The sequence below is a fragment of the Rutilus rutilus genome (assembly GCF_951802725.1).
Source record: "Rutilus rutilus genome assembly, chromosome: 1".
Taxonomy (NCBI): Eukaryota; Metazoa; Chordata; class Actinopteri; order Cypriniformes; family Leuciscidae; genus Rutilus; species Rutilus rutilus.
This window is the reverse complement of record NC_140209.1, coordinates 57793427-57809977: the sequence shown is the minus strand read 5'-3', so window position 1 is coordinate 57809977 and position 16551 is coordinate 57793427.

The window sequence follows — 16551 nt, the reverse complement described above, 5'->3', positions numbered from 1 at the left end:
TTCAATTGAATTTCTTCTTCCTCTAATAGACTATCTTTCTTCAATAATGTATTTAGTTCGTTCATGATACTAATTTCTTTTGAGGCGTTATTATTTTCTCATTGCTGCTTCTCTTATCTTAAATTTAAAGGATTCCCATTTTTGTGTATGATTCATTTTAGGATCCCTAAATATCTGTTTCGCTGTTCTTTTAACATCACCACAAAATATTTCATCATTTAATAAATCATTATTTAGCTTCCAGAAACCACGAAGATTGTTTCGATTTTGTTTAGTGCCTATTAAATGAATTTTAATCAATTTATGATCAGATAAGGGAGCAAAATCGTGAGATGCTTCTGAAACAAATTGTGTGCAAGAAGGTGATATAAGCCACAAGTCAATTCTGGATTGTAGAGATCTATTCGTATTACTCCAAGTACATTCTTTTGTATCAGAATTTAATTAATGCATTCATTAATTAATGCTTTTACAGTTTTTCTCGATTGCTTAAACACATTTCTTGAAACACAGTAATCCATAACGTCTCACCCAATTCCCCAAACATCCTATTTTCAGGTCAAAATGAAGCTCTACTCTCAAAACCATTCACTCTTGCTGAAAAACCAAACTTTGCTCTCACACTGGACACACAAGCCCTCAAAATCACACACACTACAACATAGTCTAACACACTGGTGCAATAAATTCAAAACAACATTTCCAAAACTGGTAAGTTATGTTACTTGTGGTTCCCCGCCTCACAAACCTTTTCACATGATGAGCACCAAAGACACAACCAATGGATACACTGGCACATTTTTATTCATTCATGTACTACACAGTACAACACACACACACACACACACACACACACACACACACAAAATTATATATTTTTTTACTCTCTCCTCTAATTTTTTTTTACAGTATTTACTTACTTACAGTAAGATGTGTGTGACCATCATATGACAGTAAAAGAGCACACACAAAACCTTATTCTAATATGAAATTGTACTGGAATGGTAAAGAGTGTTGGTCGTGACAGGAGGGCCTCGATCCACTCAAGGAGACAATATGATGAACACGTGTAAGAATGTTCCACGTATGGTTGAAATACCATCATTTGCCTAGAAAGATAACATTCTGGGAGTCAAGACTATAAAGGAGAAAGGATGCCCCCCCTTCACTGTCACACTCTGCAGCCACTCTGTGTGACTGTACGACTGCTGGCCTTTTCTTGCAAGAAAATAAACCTCATCAAAGACTATTGGAAATGTTTGTCTTTTATTCAGTGATAGAATTTTGTTTGCCACCACTCCTCCCTGAAGGTTCTCGAGGCGTCAGTAAAGCGACTCAAATTTGGCCTTACTCGTAGCCCAGCCTCCCTCATAGTCATACCATTGACAAAGACATGGGCAACTAGAGTGGCTTGAATTTCATCTGAGACTGCTTGTCTTCTTGTCCTTCGTCGTCGTCCTCCTCCTCCTCCTTACCCCTCCTCGATCTCTTCCTTCATGTCTTTCTGGATCCATTGTTCCAAAACTCAATAAACTGATTTGGGCCCCTTTATCTATCTATTGAAGGATCTGATTGATGTGTGTTAAATTTTGACTCTTAGTGTTTCCACCTGGGTAATTGTGTGCTAACTGAGCTGAAGCTGTGCTGACTTGAGTGAACAATATTGAGTGCTAGTGCTTTATACATGACAACATGGTGTAGGCAATGAGAAATGAAGGGATTTGTGTGTAGAGTTTTGCAGTGACAGTTCAACAAATTTGACTCATGTGTCAAAACAGGGGAATAGTGTTTATAGTTTAGGGAAATGGGTGTGCTTTTTGATAAATGGCATTATGGTTTTGAAATTTTAGTTCAAAAGCCTGGTTATAGTGTTTAAGCAATCGAGAAAAACTGTAAATCTTGAATGTTGAACTGTTCTCATCGGTAATCGATCTAAGAGATCATCTGGAGCATCATTATAATCTCCCCCAAGAATCAATTGTGCTTCTTTGTACTTCAGTTTAAGAGCTTCAAGTTTCTTACACAATTGCATACACATTGTTTTGGCTAGAGCTGTGTTGTTATGATTATATAAGTTACAAACTATAAAAATGGTGTTATCCAGTTTGAAAACTGAAATAATCCATCTACCCTCATCTGAAAATAATGATTCAATAATAATACCTTTAAATTTGTTGAGGAGAATTGCTACACCAGCAGATTGTTGAGAGGCATGACAAAAGTAACACTGATCACCCCATTGTGCTTTCCAAAACTTCACGTCATTTTCACTTGAGTGAGTCTCTTGAAAAAGGATTAAATCTGCATTTTTTCGTCTGCAAAAAATAAAAATAGACTTTCTTTTGGTGCTGTCATGGATACCTCTAACATTAAGGGATATTATTTTTAAGGAACTGAAATGGAAGTCTGTCATAGAAAAATAGAGTAAAGTGAACTAGAAGACTGTAAAATAAACAGGAACTTGTAGAGTGTTGAGATATAGACACACAAGTAGGTGCTCTCAAACGAGAACTCTAAATATTGAGTACTTAAGTTATGAACATTTTTCCGGTAAATCAATACATCTAATCAAACATGTAAACTTAAATTAACCATTGTTCCTTGTGAACAATAACCTGAGTTAGCTTGAGGTATTTAAGGGATCTTATTAATATTACTTAGCATTCAACTTAACTTAAGATCACCTTATTATTCATCTAATTGACTCTTAAACTGTATGTCTTACACCATCAATGATGGCCACCGGGCCGATCCATTTGGTCTTCTTCCCTTCGTCTCGGGCTTGTTTAACCTTTGGCCAGAGTTTGTTTCTGCACTGTCTCTCCATGTAAGTGAGGTCTTCTGCCATCCGTAGATTTTTTCCCTTCAACACATCGGAGTTGAGGGAGGCTCTCCATACTCTGTGTCGGAAAGTGCGCATGGTGAATTGCATGATAATGGGACGTGGTTTGTTGTCATCTTTATTTCTCCCCACTCTGTGTACAGTGTCTACCTGGGCCCGTATTCATAAAGATTCTAAGAATCCTCTCAGAAAACTCTTAATTTAGCTTAAAAACTTTTACGTAGGAGTCTTAGCTTAAGAGCGATTCGGGACCGATCTGAGAGCAACTCTGAGTAAGGAAAAGACAAAAACTTTCATCTTAGTAAGGAGGCGGGGGTTGACCCCGTTGCTATGTATAACACAATCTTTTGAAGACTGTGATTGGCTGGTTGTCCAAGAAGGAAAAAAAAGTGATTTTAAGTATAGGGTCTATTCTAAGCCTTCACTTTGAAATTACATGCGTAATTTTTCCTATTTGACCGTTCTCTCTCACACACACACACACACATTATAGGCCTATATAAATCCTTTTTTATTTTCCATGCTGTTAATTTCCTATAGGGTATTTGATTGCTTAGAATGATAAAAATTGTTCCACTCTTTCCAGTTACACTGATTGCTGGCATGTCTATTTAAGTGGTGGTTTGAATGTTGATTTTAATGTATCAAACATGGAATTTTCCCAGTTGCCAAATATCGTAATGTAGTGATTACTTTCATTTCTGGCGCTATGGCATTTCTGCGCTGTATCGGAGATGTTAGCGTGTCTCTAATAAGATCTGTCACAAACACGATCCCTGCACGATCTAATCTATAGCGTCTTATTAACTCACTGTCATCCATTGTCTGCAACACATTTCTTCTCCCTCTTTGTCTTTCTGCCATTTTCTCCTCTGCTAAAGAATCTCTTCAGCCTCTGAAAAGTCCTCATCTGTGCTCCTAACAATTTTGACCTTAAGACCTCTTTTAAGGGTTAAGATGCTTTCTGAATGACTTTTTTCTTTACTAGGATTTTTTCTTTAATTTTAAGAGTAAATGCCCACATTTCTAAGAATTTTGTCACTAGGAGCTACTCTTTGCATTAAGATTCTTTATGAATACGGGCCCAGGAACCCAAGTCTGGACTTTTCTTCTGGAATGATCTGGGCGATTATTCCCATCACCTCCTTTCTCACATCTTTGTTGCTGTATTCCGGGAGATTAAGCAGACGGAGATTCCATCGTCGGCTATATCTCTCAGCCTCCTCCTGCCGCTCCTGAATTGCAGTCGCTCGCTCGTTCAGCTTCTTCACGATGTCATCTGTCGCCTTACACTGCATCCCAAGGTCTTTCATATGCTCCTGCATGACAACAATCTCCGCCGAGTTCTTGTTCACCATTTCTTCAAACTTGGAGAATCGGTCATTCAGTCCGTGAATAGCTTTCAGGATATCAGCATTGGACACATTTTCCGCTCCTTTCTTCGAAATTTCAGTGCGGACCTTCTTTGGACTGGGGCTATTCAGAGGGATTTCAGGAAGAGGTGAACATAAGCTTGGGAAGGCATCAGACTCCAGGTCCATTATCAGTCCTCCCTTGCGTCTTGCTTCTTTTTTAGCCATATTTTCAGTGCTAGTCTGTCACGTTGATAACTTTTCTTTTATAAGCTAGCCGGTTCACTGTTTCATAACGCGACGACGGAAGAACTTCACTTTTTTCTCTTTTTTTAAGGTTAAATAGTCCTACTGTCCGTGCATAAAATACAGAGGCAACAAGTCACTTCTCAGAAAACAATCTTTGAGTCCATTAGGATCATTCTAAAAGTTTGGTACTTTGAAAAATTCACGAGCTCACAGAAAAGCGTCTACCCAGGTCGCCATCTTGGCTCTTCCCCCGACACAAACTGTGTTGTGCGTCACAAGTAAATACAGCTTGACGCACAGACAACAACGAGTTTGTGTCTTCTCGTCTATTATAACATCTATTTTCCCCTTTTCCAGGGGTGCAACACTTTCACACAAAATGCATTCAATGGCCACATTTCCCAAAATCCACAAACAATTTTGTCATTCATATTTCACCTTCTGCAAAACTATATATTTGCAGCAGATTTTTCCACTGCTTTCAAAACTGATCAAAGCTCATTCAAATCAGAATTATGTCAAACTAATAATTTCTGCAGGGATTATATTGAAATATAAAATATTAGCAGAATATTTACAATGAAATTAAATAATAATTATTACAAACAACTAATTTCAGTCCTATTTTTAGTCTGGATCATGGAAACTGAGGAAAGAAGAGTGGCAGAGAGAGGGAGGACTAGAATCCTCACTGTACTGTACATCCATACATTCATCCGACTATTCCAGACATTTTCCAGAAGTGAAGCTTGTCCTGTAGGGTCGTGGGGAAGCTGGAGTCTTTCCCAGCGTCTCGGGTCATAGGCAAGAAAACACCCTGGACAGAATGGCCGGCCCATCACAGGATGAGACACACACATTCATATTCACACACACACACACACACACACACACACACACACACACACACACAGTCTCCTCTTCACCTGTCCTGTATGTCTTTGGATTGTGTGGGAATCCCAGAGGAAACCAACGTCATCATGGAGAGAACACACAAACTCCACACACACACACACACACACACACACACACACACACACACACACACACACACACACACACACACACAGTCTCCTCTTCACCTGTCCTGTATGTCTTTGGATTGTGTGGGAATCCCAGAGGAAACCAACGTCATCATGGAGAGAACACACAAACTCCACACAGAAAGGCCTCCGGACACAGCTGGACTCCAATACTGCACATACGCCATTATACTATACTATATAGTATACCATTTTTTTATGTTTTTTGCTTCAGGATTTTGTTGTTGTTGTTTCAACTTTAATTTTTTTGCATGTAAATAACTATATGTAAAGATATAGGGAAAAAAACTGCTGCATTTCTCATTCATTCTTTATGCTGTAATACAGTCAGTCAAATGAAAAGGTCTTATTCTTATCATATAATGAATACATATGTGGGGAAAAAAACATTCAAACGTTAAAAATAAAAGTTCAACATTTATGAAACGCTCCCTGTTGTTAGTGATTTTAGGTCAGTCTGTTATGAGTGAAATGTATGTTTTCTGAATGAGAATTGTTCAGTGTTATGATGGAACGAGTTTATTTTGAGACATATATGAAGCGTTTTGTTGTTCTAAGTGAGTTTTGGAGGTGAGATTCACTGTTTGGCCAAGATTCATCTTGATAATGCAGAATGTGTGAAGAGTTTTGAAAATGTGGCTTCAATATTGAACAATGCTTGTTAGCAATTGAAAAAAAAAACACTAAATCCTCATGTAGTCAGTAAGAACAGTGTGTGTGTGTGTGTGTGTGTGTGTGAGAGAGAGAGAGAGAGATAGAGCGTGTGTGTGTGTGTGTGTGTGTGTGTGTGTTTGTGTGTGTGTGTGAGTGTGTTCGTTAAGTAACAATGTGTATCTGTTCTTTTCTCAAGCTCTTTGTTTTGATGAAAATCACATTAATTTAGTTTTATTGTAGTGAAACATAAATACAAAAATTGTATTTACACTTTAGAATACTGTTCCTTCATTAATGAATAACTACACAGGAATAAATGAGTAATGCACTATTAACATTCTAGTAACTATTATTAACTAACAAGAAACTCTGATTTAAATACCTCCGAGATAACTACAAGTTAATAATTAACATGAATAATGCATCATTTATAATAAAATGTAACGGTAACCCACTAGTAATGACTTGTTAGTGTTACTACATCCTTCTAAAGGAACTAGTGATTATATTTGGATCAGTATTCTAAAGTGAAAAGCTTGATAACTTCCTAATATTGACTGAAGTCACGGTAAGCTTTTGAGATTTTCATAAGATATTGAATATTAATTCCTTCTGATGGATTTGGTAACACTTTAGTCATTACTAGTGTGTTCCCATGATCTTCACTTTAGATTACTGATCCAAATAATTAGTAACTAATTTAGAAGGATGTAGTAACACTTGATTCATTACTAATGGGTTACCATTATATTGTACATTATGCATTATTAATACTAATAATTAACCTGTATATAGTAGTTCTTAGTAGTCCTCAGTGAGTATGAAAAATATTGATTAGCTAATAGTGAACTACCAAATTAAACTGAGCGGTATTACTTCACTGATTCTTGAAATAAGGGACAAAACATGTCCCCCATCAAAATGTTGCAATTTGCTAGCCTAGAAATCTAGACGCACCCTAGCGGCAGCAAAATGTATTTTGCAGTCAGGTGGGTCTAGCAACTCTCAATAGACCTTCTAGCTGCAAAAACCTAAATTGGGTCAGGCCAATCATGTCGTGTATAGAGTAGGCGGGGGCGGGCTTAACATATGACGACAGAGTTGCGACGGCTGCCACTTGAAAACAAAGAATGGCAGCTGCTGATGGAGAACGCCTCGGTTACGACTGTAACCTCGGTTCCCTGAAGAGGGAACGAGCGTTGCGTCGAGTTTGACGCTATGGGAACGCTTTGCGTGATGATGTCTTGAAGCACATGTAAAATAAGTCCAATGGCGTGGCGGAACGTCAGATGCGGGTGACGTCACGTACCAGGAAACTATAAAGCCTGCTAGAAAACAGAGAGCGGCAGCTTCGTAAAGTCTGAAGTAGCAGCTGACAGGCATGAAGGAGATATGGCAAGGTGACGCAACGTTCGTTCCCTCTTCAGGGAACCGAGGTTACAGTCGTAACCGAGGCGTTCCCTTTCAAGGGAACTCGCGTTGCGTCGAGTTTGACGCTATGGGAACGTCTATACCAACGCCCCCATAGCTACAAGTGTCTGTCCTGTGTGAAATCATGTAGAGCAGCACTAGGATGACAGGACCTGAGACCCTGGTGTAGAGTCCAGGTCCAAGGAGTAAAACCTGACAAAGGTGTGCGGTGAGGACCAGCCTGCCGCATCACACACGTCCTGGAGAGAAACTCCTGAAATAAGGGCCTTGGAGGCCGCCATACTCCTTGTAGAGTGTGACCGGACAGCCATAGGAGAAGGCTGCCCGGCCGCTTCATAAGCAAGCGAAATAGCCTCAACCACCCACTTGCTCATTCTTTGCTTAGACACTGGAGATCCCTTATTAGGGGACCCAAAGCATACAAATAGTTGATCACTTTTATGCCACAGGGCAGCTCTGTGGACATAGGCGTCTAATGCCCGTACTGGGCAAAGCAAATTATTCGTCTCCTGGTCCGCATTTAGAAAGGGAGGAGGACAGAAGGCCTGCAGAACAATGGGTCTAGCCACATTAGTGGGGACCTTGGGGATATAACCCGGTCTTGGATGCAGAAATGCCTTGACCATGCCGGGTGCAAACTCCAAACACGATGGGGCAACCGACAGTGCTTGAAGATCCCCTATTCTCTTAAGAGAAGAAATAGCTAGAAGGAATAGAGCTTTCAGTGTCAGAAACTTCTCAGGAACCTCCTCGATAGGCTCAAAGGGGGCAAGGGAAAGGCCTTGCAGCGCAATGGACAAATCCCAAGGTGGCGCCCTAGAGCGAACTGCAGGCCTCAGCCTCCAGGTGCCACGAAGGAAACGAGATACCAAGGGGTCTTTCCCCACAGACATTCCACCCAAAGGAATGTGGTAAGCACCTATGGCCGCCACATAGACCTTTAAAGTGGACGGGGTCAGACCTGCAGTGAACCGTTCTTGCAGGAACTCCAGCACTGTACCAACTGGGCAGTTAACTGGGTCCAACCGACGGTCACTACACCAAGAAGTGAATACTCTCCACTTCAGGGCATAAAGTTTCCTCGTGGAGGGAGCTCTGGACTGTAGAATGGTCTCAACAACCTCAGTTGAGAGACCTGACTCTATGAGCTGGGCCCCCTCAGAGGCCAAGCCCACAGGTTCCATAGTTCTGGCTGAGGGTGAAATATCGAGCCCTCTGCCTGGGACAGAAGGTCCCTCCTGACGGGTAGCTCCAGAGGAGGCCCGTCGAGGAGCGACACAAGATCGGGAAACCATACTCTGCCCGGCCAGCGCGGGGCTATAAGAAGCAGGCAAACCCGGTCCCTGCGAACTCTCTCCAAAACTCCCGGGAGCAGAGCAACTGGGGGAAAAGCGTACAGACGTAACCTCGGCCACGTCTGCACCATAGCATCCAGTCCCAGAGGAGCTGGATGCGTGAGGGAGAACCAAAGTGGACAGTGAGACGTCTCTCGAGACGCAAACAGATCCACTTGTGCTTGGCCAAACTCCCTCCATATCAGCTCCACCACCTCGGGGTGGAGCCTCCATTCCCCGGGCCTCAGCCCCTGTCTCGACAGAGTGTCTGCTCCTATATTCTGGACCCCGGGGATGTAAGCTGCCCTGAGAGACAGCAACTTCCCCTGGGACCACAAGAGGATATGGCGTGCCAGATTGCATAATGGGCGCGAGCGCAAACCCCCTTGGTGATTTATATAGGCGACTACCGAAGTGTTGTCCGTATGTACTAGCACATGGTGTCCCCTGAGATCTGTGATAAAGCTCCTCAGAGCCCGGAAGACAGCTAACATCTCTAGGCGATTGATATGCCAGGAACGATGATGGTCTTCCCACAGACCTTGAGATGAGCGACCCTCGAGGATCGCTCCCCAGCCCGTGAGGGAGGCATCCGTCGTTAGCAGTTTGCGACGACAAGGAGCTCCCAGCACTGGGCCCTGGGACAGGAACCAAGGTTTCTTCCACATAACCAAGGCACGTAGGCATCGCCGCGTGACCTTGATTGTGCGAAATGGGTTGCCCCTCGGGGAAAACCCCCTGGTCCTGAGCCACCACTGCAGGGGCCTCATGTGTAGCAGTCCAAAAGGTATCACGTTGGAAGCTGCTGCCATGAGACCCAACAGTCTCTGGAACTGTTTGACAGTGAGTAGCTGGCCTAGCTTTACACTTTTCACAGCGGCAAGGATGGACTCTATACGTGGCGGTGACAGGCGCGCCTGCATCGACACTGAATCCCAAACCACGCCTAAGAAATTGGTCCTCTGGAGTGGAGAAAGCACACTCTTCTTGGCGTTCAGCCGTAACCCCAACTCTTTCATATGGGCGAGAACAACATCTCGATGTTGAACCGCCATCTGATGCGACTGAGCTAAAATCAACCAATCGTCGATGTAGTTCATGATGCGAATACCCTGGAGGCGCAGGGGCGCCAGAGCTGCATCCACGCATTTGGTGAAAGTGCGGGGTGATAAAGCTAGGCCGAATGGAAGAACTCGATATTGGTATGCTTTGCCCCCGAAAGCAAACCTCAGGAACTTCCAATGACACGGACGGATGGAAATATGGAAATATGCGTCCTTGAGGTCTATCGTGACAAACCAGTCCTCGGACCTGATCTGTGGCACGATTTGTCTCAATGTTAACATTTTGAACTTGAGCTGCACGACTGACTCGTTCAGAACTCGAAGATCTAAAATGGGACGCAATCCCCCATCCTTCTTTGGAACTATGAAGTACCGGCTGTAAAACCCGGTTTCCCTGTTGGAGGGAGGTACATATTCTATGGCCCCTTTCTCTAACAGAGTGTTTACTTCCTGTTCCATAACCAGAACCTGCTCGGGGCCCACCACTGTGGGCAGGACCCCCATAAACCGAGGTGGGCGTTTCTTGAATTGTATCTGATATCCTTTTTCTACGGTCTGCAGGACCCAACGAGAAACATTTGACAGTAGCTTCCACGCTGTCAAAGATTCTACTAGAGGTACCAGCCTCTCGAGACTGGTTTCTGGATTTTGTTGTTGTTGAGTAGTCGGTTCGTCGCCCTGTAACGGCGCACCGGCAGGGAACGACCGAACAGACTGCTCTAACACCCTCCTCAGAGGGGGCGGGCATCCCGAGGCCACTACGTTTCCGGGTGGTCCTTGAGATATGTGCTCGCCGGAGACCGCTGCGCCCTGAAACACCGGAGGTGGCAGGGTTGGCAGAACGGTCCCCTGAGGGTACCGAAGGAAAAAAAGAGGTGTTGACCGCTGCACTTCGGGGGGGACTACCCTCATTTGTCCTGAGCCCTCGGACGTCAGGACTTTTTCCCAGCAGCCTTCTTGGCGGTAATCACGGTCCGCAGATCCGTCCTACCCCTCGAAGGCTGCTGGGTTTGAGCGTGCCCTCCGTGTCCCCGTGATTTATGTGGGGGAGCACGGGAGGACACGCTCTGTTTTTGAGCTGCACGATGTTCAGTGCTCTTCTTAGATGAGTGAGGCTGCTCCCGCTCAGCAGCCTCATGAAAAGATCGGCGGGGGAGAAGTTTTTGCAATGCAGCTGCCTGCTTAGATGCTTCCTGAAGTTTATCAACAGCAGCAGAAACAGCGTTGCCAAAGAGACCAACCGTAGAAACAGGAGAATCTAAAAGTACATTCTTCTCTTTGTCTTTGATATCACTGAGGTTGAGCCACAGGTGCCTCTCAGTGGCCACCAGGGCTGCCATAGACCGCCCGACTGATTTAGCGGTCTCCTTGGTGGCCCTGAGAGACAAATCTGTGGCTCTGCGTAGTTCAGCAACAGCCTCAGGACCAATACCCCCGCCCTCATCCAAATCACTCAATAATTCAGCCTGATAAGCCTGCAGCAGTGACATAGTATGAAGACACGCTGCAGCCTGACCAGAAGCTGAATAAGCCTTGCCCACCAGAGAAGATGTCACTCTGAGGGGCTTATTAGGCAACGCCGGAGCTTTCAGGGAAGATGCCGTCGCTGGAGAGAGATAGCTCGCAAGCGTCTCTTCCACCTTCGGCATCTCCCCATAACCATGCTCTTTATAACCAGATATAGCAGAATAATTCGAGGTTTGTGAATTAAAAACTCTATAAGAAACTGGTCTCTCCCACGATCTCGACACCTCAGTGTGGAGATCGGGGAAAAACGGCAGATTCCGGCGTTGTGGTTGTGCACGTGAGGGCAGGAAGCGTTCGTCAAGTTTACTTTTTGAACGAACGTCCTGTTTATCTTTAAATGGCCACTCAATACACAGTCTATCAACTGCTCTTGTCACTACATCCAGCAATTCTTCAAAAGCATGAGACTGAGGTGGGGCTTCCTCAGACTCAGCCTCAACACTAACAACATCCAGTTCCTCAGAACTGGACAATTGCAGTGTTTGTGCAATCACCGGGGGGGAAGAAACCGCCGCGCGTGCTTCCGAACCCTGATGAGAGACACCGGATCTATCAGGTAAGGGCTGAGATAGGGCAGAGCCCGTCTCAGACCCCGCTGATAGATCCATTTGCGAACCCCAGGACTGAGATCGCCGCTGTGCCTCGGCAGCAGCGGGACCCGAGCCCTGGGGAACGCGAGCTTCCCGGAAGAAACTCAGCCGGGATCGGAGCGAGCGCATGGACAGCGCCTCGCAATGCACACAGCCAGCACCCTCGAGTGCTGACTGGGCATGCTCCTCTCCCAAACAAACAATGCACAGAACGTGAGTGTCCCTACCCGTAATAAAACGCGGGCAGGGATGCACACACATTCTGAATTGTTCGCTGGACATAATTGCTTTCAGTGACAAGACAACAATAAATAGACAGAGACAGATTTCACATAGAGCGCTACTGAAGACACAGAAGCTGCCGCTCTCTGTTTTCTAGCAGGCTTTATAGTTTCCTGGTACGTGACGTCACCCGCATCTGACGTTCCGCCACGCCATTGGACTTATTTTACATGGGCTTCAAGACATCATCACGCAAAGCGTTCCCATAGCGTCAAACTCGACGCAACGCGAGTTCCCTTGAAAGGGAACAACGGTCTTTCGAATCGGCTTTGTCCGCGACTCTGGAGGACTTGGAGTTAAGTTTTTCTTTGAGAAAAGAGCAAAGAACGGCACTTAAGTCATTCTTAAAAAAAGGAAGATGTGTTCGTCGTTTTGCTGGCCAGATATGGCAAAAGTTGAATCTATCAACTAAGCTCCACTGTTGGGAAAACGCTCTGGTTGGTTGAAGCGCTGTCCTATTGCGTGCAGAGGGAATTTGAAAGACTGCCGTTTATCCCGCCCCTCGGATTGAGCCGTGTCTATGGTGAGTTTCCAGACCTAACATCTTGATGTAGGTCTGGCTTGCCAGGCTAGCAATTTGCCTCAAAAAACAATAAATTATTTCATTTAAAAAGGCTTTAAATGTTGGATGTGAAAGACTTGTTTATGTTTAGACCCTTAGTTTTGTATATATTTATATTATTTCATAGTAATTTAACCTTATTCACCGTATCCCCCAGAGTTAGATAAGCCCATACATACCATTTTCATCTCCGTGAAACTCTGTCTGACGGACCCACCGCTAGCCTAGCTTAGCACAAAGACTGGAGGTAAACGGCTCCAGCTAGCACACTGCCTAGAGCCCTGCACGGGGCAAAACATCCAGCCCTAACCGAGACCTGGCCCGTGGTGTTCAAACCCTAATCGTCTGCAATTTTTCATCCCGAACCCGACCCAAGACCAACATCAATATCACTTTGAGCTTTCTCTGATGCGCACTCTCTGATGCGTGCTGTCTCTGCTAGACGCACACCAGAGTCGGCGCCAGGGCAGATCTACTGGAGGGGCATTGGGTCATCGGCGGGGGGGCACTGACGTTTGACAAATATTTTGACGCAGTGGCGACATCATAGTCCAACACAGCACAAATGCTATATAAAACTAAACACGTTTATTATTATTATTATTATTATTATTATTACAATTACATGGCTTGGTTGAATTCTAATATATAATGCGGTCTGTTATTTCTTGATAACAGCCGCTGCTAAGTATAACGTTAACACACCATTGCCATGAAAAACAGAGCGTTGCTATGGACGCAGGACTCTAACCGTAGAGACGGAACGGATTATTTTCTTTTTAAATCAATATTTTGTGTCAAATTATTGATTTATTTTGTTGGTAGCCATGTAATACAACCGCCTCGCTCTACATGATCCCTTACATATCTTCTTACAGGCAGCCAAGTACACAAATGCAGATATTACTACACATTAATTGCGCAGATATTAACATAAATAAATACATAATCTCTGTATTACATACATACTACATTACATACATAGTCTCCAATACCATCTCTGCTGTTCTTCTTCGTGCAAATTTTTTTATTCCCCAAACTACTTCAGAGGACACTAACGTTAACAACTCGCTGGCAGACAGGACAGACCAGCTTTTGATATGAAGCAAAGTCTCATTTGGTAATTTCAAACACTTCAACTTTCAAATTTGGTAATTTTTTAAAGAAATGTAAACAATACCGTTTTGTGGCTCTTGAATGTGTCGGACAGATCGCTGTAGAGCCTCAGTTAAAGCTGCTCGTGAACCAACCATCTCTACCTTCTAGTTAATTTATATTTATAGCATCAAATAAACATGAATGAATATAAAAAGGAATGTTGTTTTGACCATGGAAAGACGTTTGTTGCCTACCCTCCGTTTTTCAAGTTCAAATCCTCATGTTAATCTACTATGATTGGTCAGATCGCCTGTCAAACAAACTGCTGTTTGAATACACCAAACACTGATCCCTAAAACTACCCGTCATTGTAACCTTAACCAATGAAATAAGCTGCAGGGCGGGATTTCTGCTTAACTGGTTTGCGCCCAGTGGAATTTTTAAAAAATATTTTTATAGAAAGATTAAAAATACGGGAGAAATTCGGGGAAATATTTAAACGGGATGATAGCGGGATAGTAATGTAAAATATGGGAGAATCCCGGGAAAAACGGGAGCGTTGACAGGTATGGGTAGGAGGGGCATCAATAACCGCTAGGGGGGGCACGGCCCTCGAATGCCCCACCACAGCGCCGACGCTGACGCACACACACACACACACGCTACTAGGTAAAATTTTATTATAGGCCTCAAACATAACTACCACCACCGACAATTATGCCCACAAATATTAATACAGACTGTCCATTACAGAGAAGCATAAGCATGCAGTAGAGAATATTATATAGCCAAATGTGATCCAGCGGTAAATAAAGATTTACGGCCTACCTTTTTTTGATGTCAAGTAACTTTACTGAAGAACAACGTTTCAAAGAACTCTTCGTCAACTGGCTAACGTTACAGTTTTTTCCGATTGTTTACACACTAAAATAAAAATTTCCACACAATTTGCAAAATTCTACTCCAAGGAGCAAAACACCTCCACAGATTTGCACAACATTACACACAATGTCTGCTTCACCCTTTTTGCAAAACATTACACACAGTGATTTGTAAAACTCTACACACATTTTCACACCTTAGACACAGTTAAGGATTGTGAGGTTACTTCCTTGTCATTACAAAGCCCCGGATTGCCAATGACAACACTAATGAACGAATTGGATAAACACAACCACCAGGTGTGGAAGCACACATGTGCTAATTTGAAAATGCAGCACTCAGGTGTGCTATAAAAGGCAGCAGGTGAGTTCACCTGTCTTCAACAAAAATGGAAGGAGCTAGAAGAAAAAGAAGAAGAGTGAGAATGAGAGGGGGAGCTCAAAGAGGAGATGAAGGAGGTAGAGGAAGAGGAGGAGGTAGAGGAAGAGGCCCAGGTAGAGGAAGAGGAGAAGAAGGAGATAGAGGAAGAGGAGAAGAAGGAGATAGAGGAAGAGGCCTAGGTAGAGGAAGAGGAGAAGGAGGTAGAGGAAGAGGAGAAGAAGGAGATAGAGGAAGAGGAGAAGGAGGTAGAGGAAGAGGCCCAGGTAGAGAAAGAGGAGAAGAAGGAGATAGAGGAAGAGGAGAAGAAGGAGATAGAGGGAGAGGAGAAGGAGGTAGAGGAAGAGGAAGAGGCCCAGGTAGAGAAAGAGGAGAAGAAGGAGATAGAGGAAGAGGAGAAGAAGGAGATAGAGGAAGAGGCCTAGGTAGAGGAAGAGGAGAAGGAGGTAGAGGAAGAGGCCCAGGTAGAGAAAGAGGAGAAGAAGGAGATAGAGGAAGAGGAGAAGAAGGAGATAGAGGAAGAGGCCTAGGTAGAGGAAGAGGAGAAGGAGGTAGAGGAAGAGGCCTAGGTAGAGGAAGAGGTAGGGAAGGACTTGCCATTGAAGACATAGCCTGTGATGTGGATGAAATCTTATGGTCTGATCCAGCCAGACGGAGAGATGATGAATAGTTACAGTATTATTGTTGCTTTTACAGTAGTTTTTCTTCAGAGTCAAAGTGTATGTACTTCATGCAGTAATTTTTATTTGTCTACAGATTTTATTTGTTTCATTGATTTCATTGTTGGTTGATTACTATAACTGATTATGGTAAGAAATACTGTGTATTGAAATAAATACTTGAAATATTCAGTCTGCAGCATCAGTGTTGTGCAGTGCTTGGTAAGTTTATAGCCTATTTGTGTACATTCTCCCTATATCTCAAACTAATCATGAAGAATGTTGTGGGTATGTCACTATTTTTTTTTTTTTTTTTTTTTTTTTCATCTAAATGATCCCTTTCATAACAATGTCTGGCCAAAAATCTAGCACATGCTATTTCCTAAAATTAGTTTTTTTACAAATGTGTTTTATATTTATCACAGCTGTGTGTAACTGGCTGCAATAGTGTCTGATCATTGAGGACTGTGTTGGTTAAATGAAAACTAATAGCATTTTCACAAATATGTGTATATGTTTTGACTGAAGTGTGTATGTTTTGACTGAAGTGTGTCATTTTGCAAACAATCTAGGAATTATGCAAATTGAGTGTGGTGGTTGGATA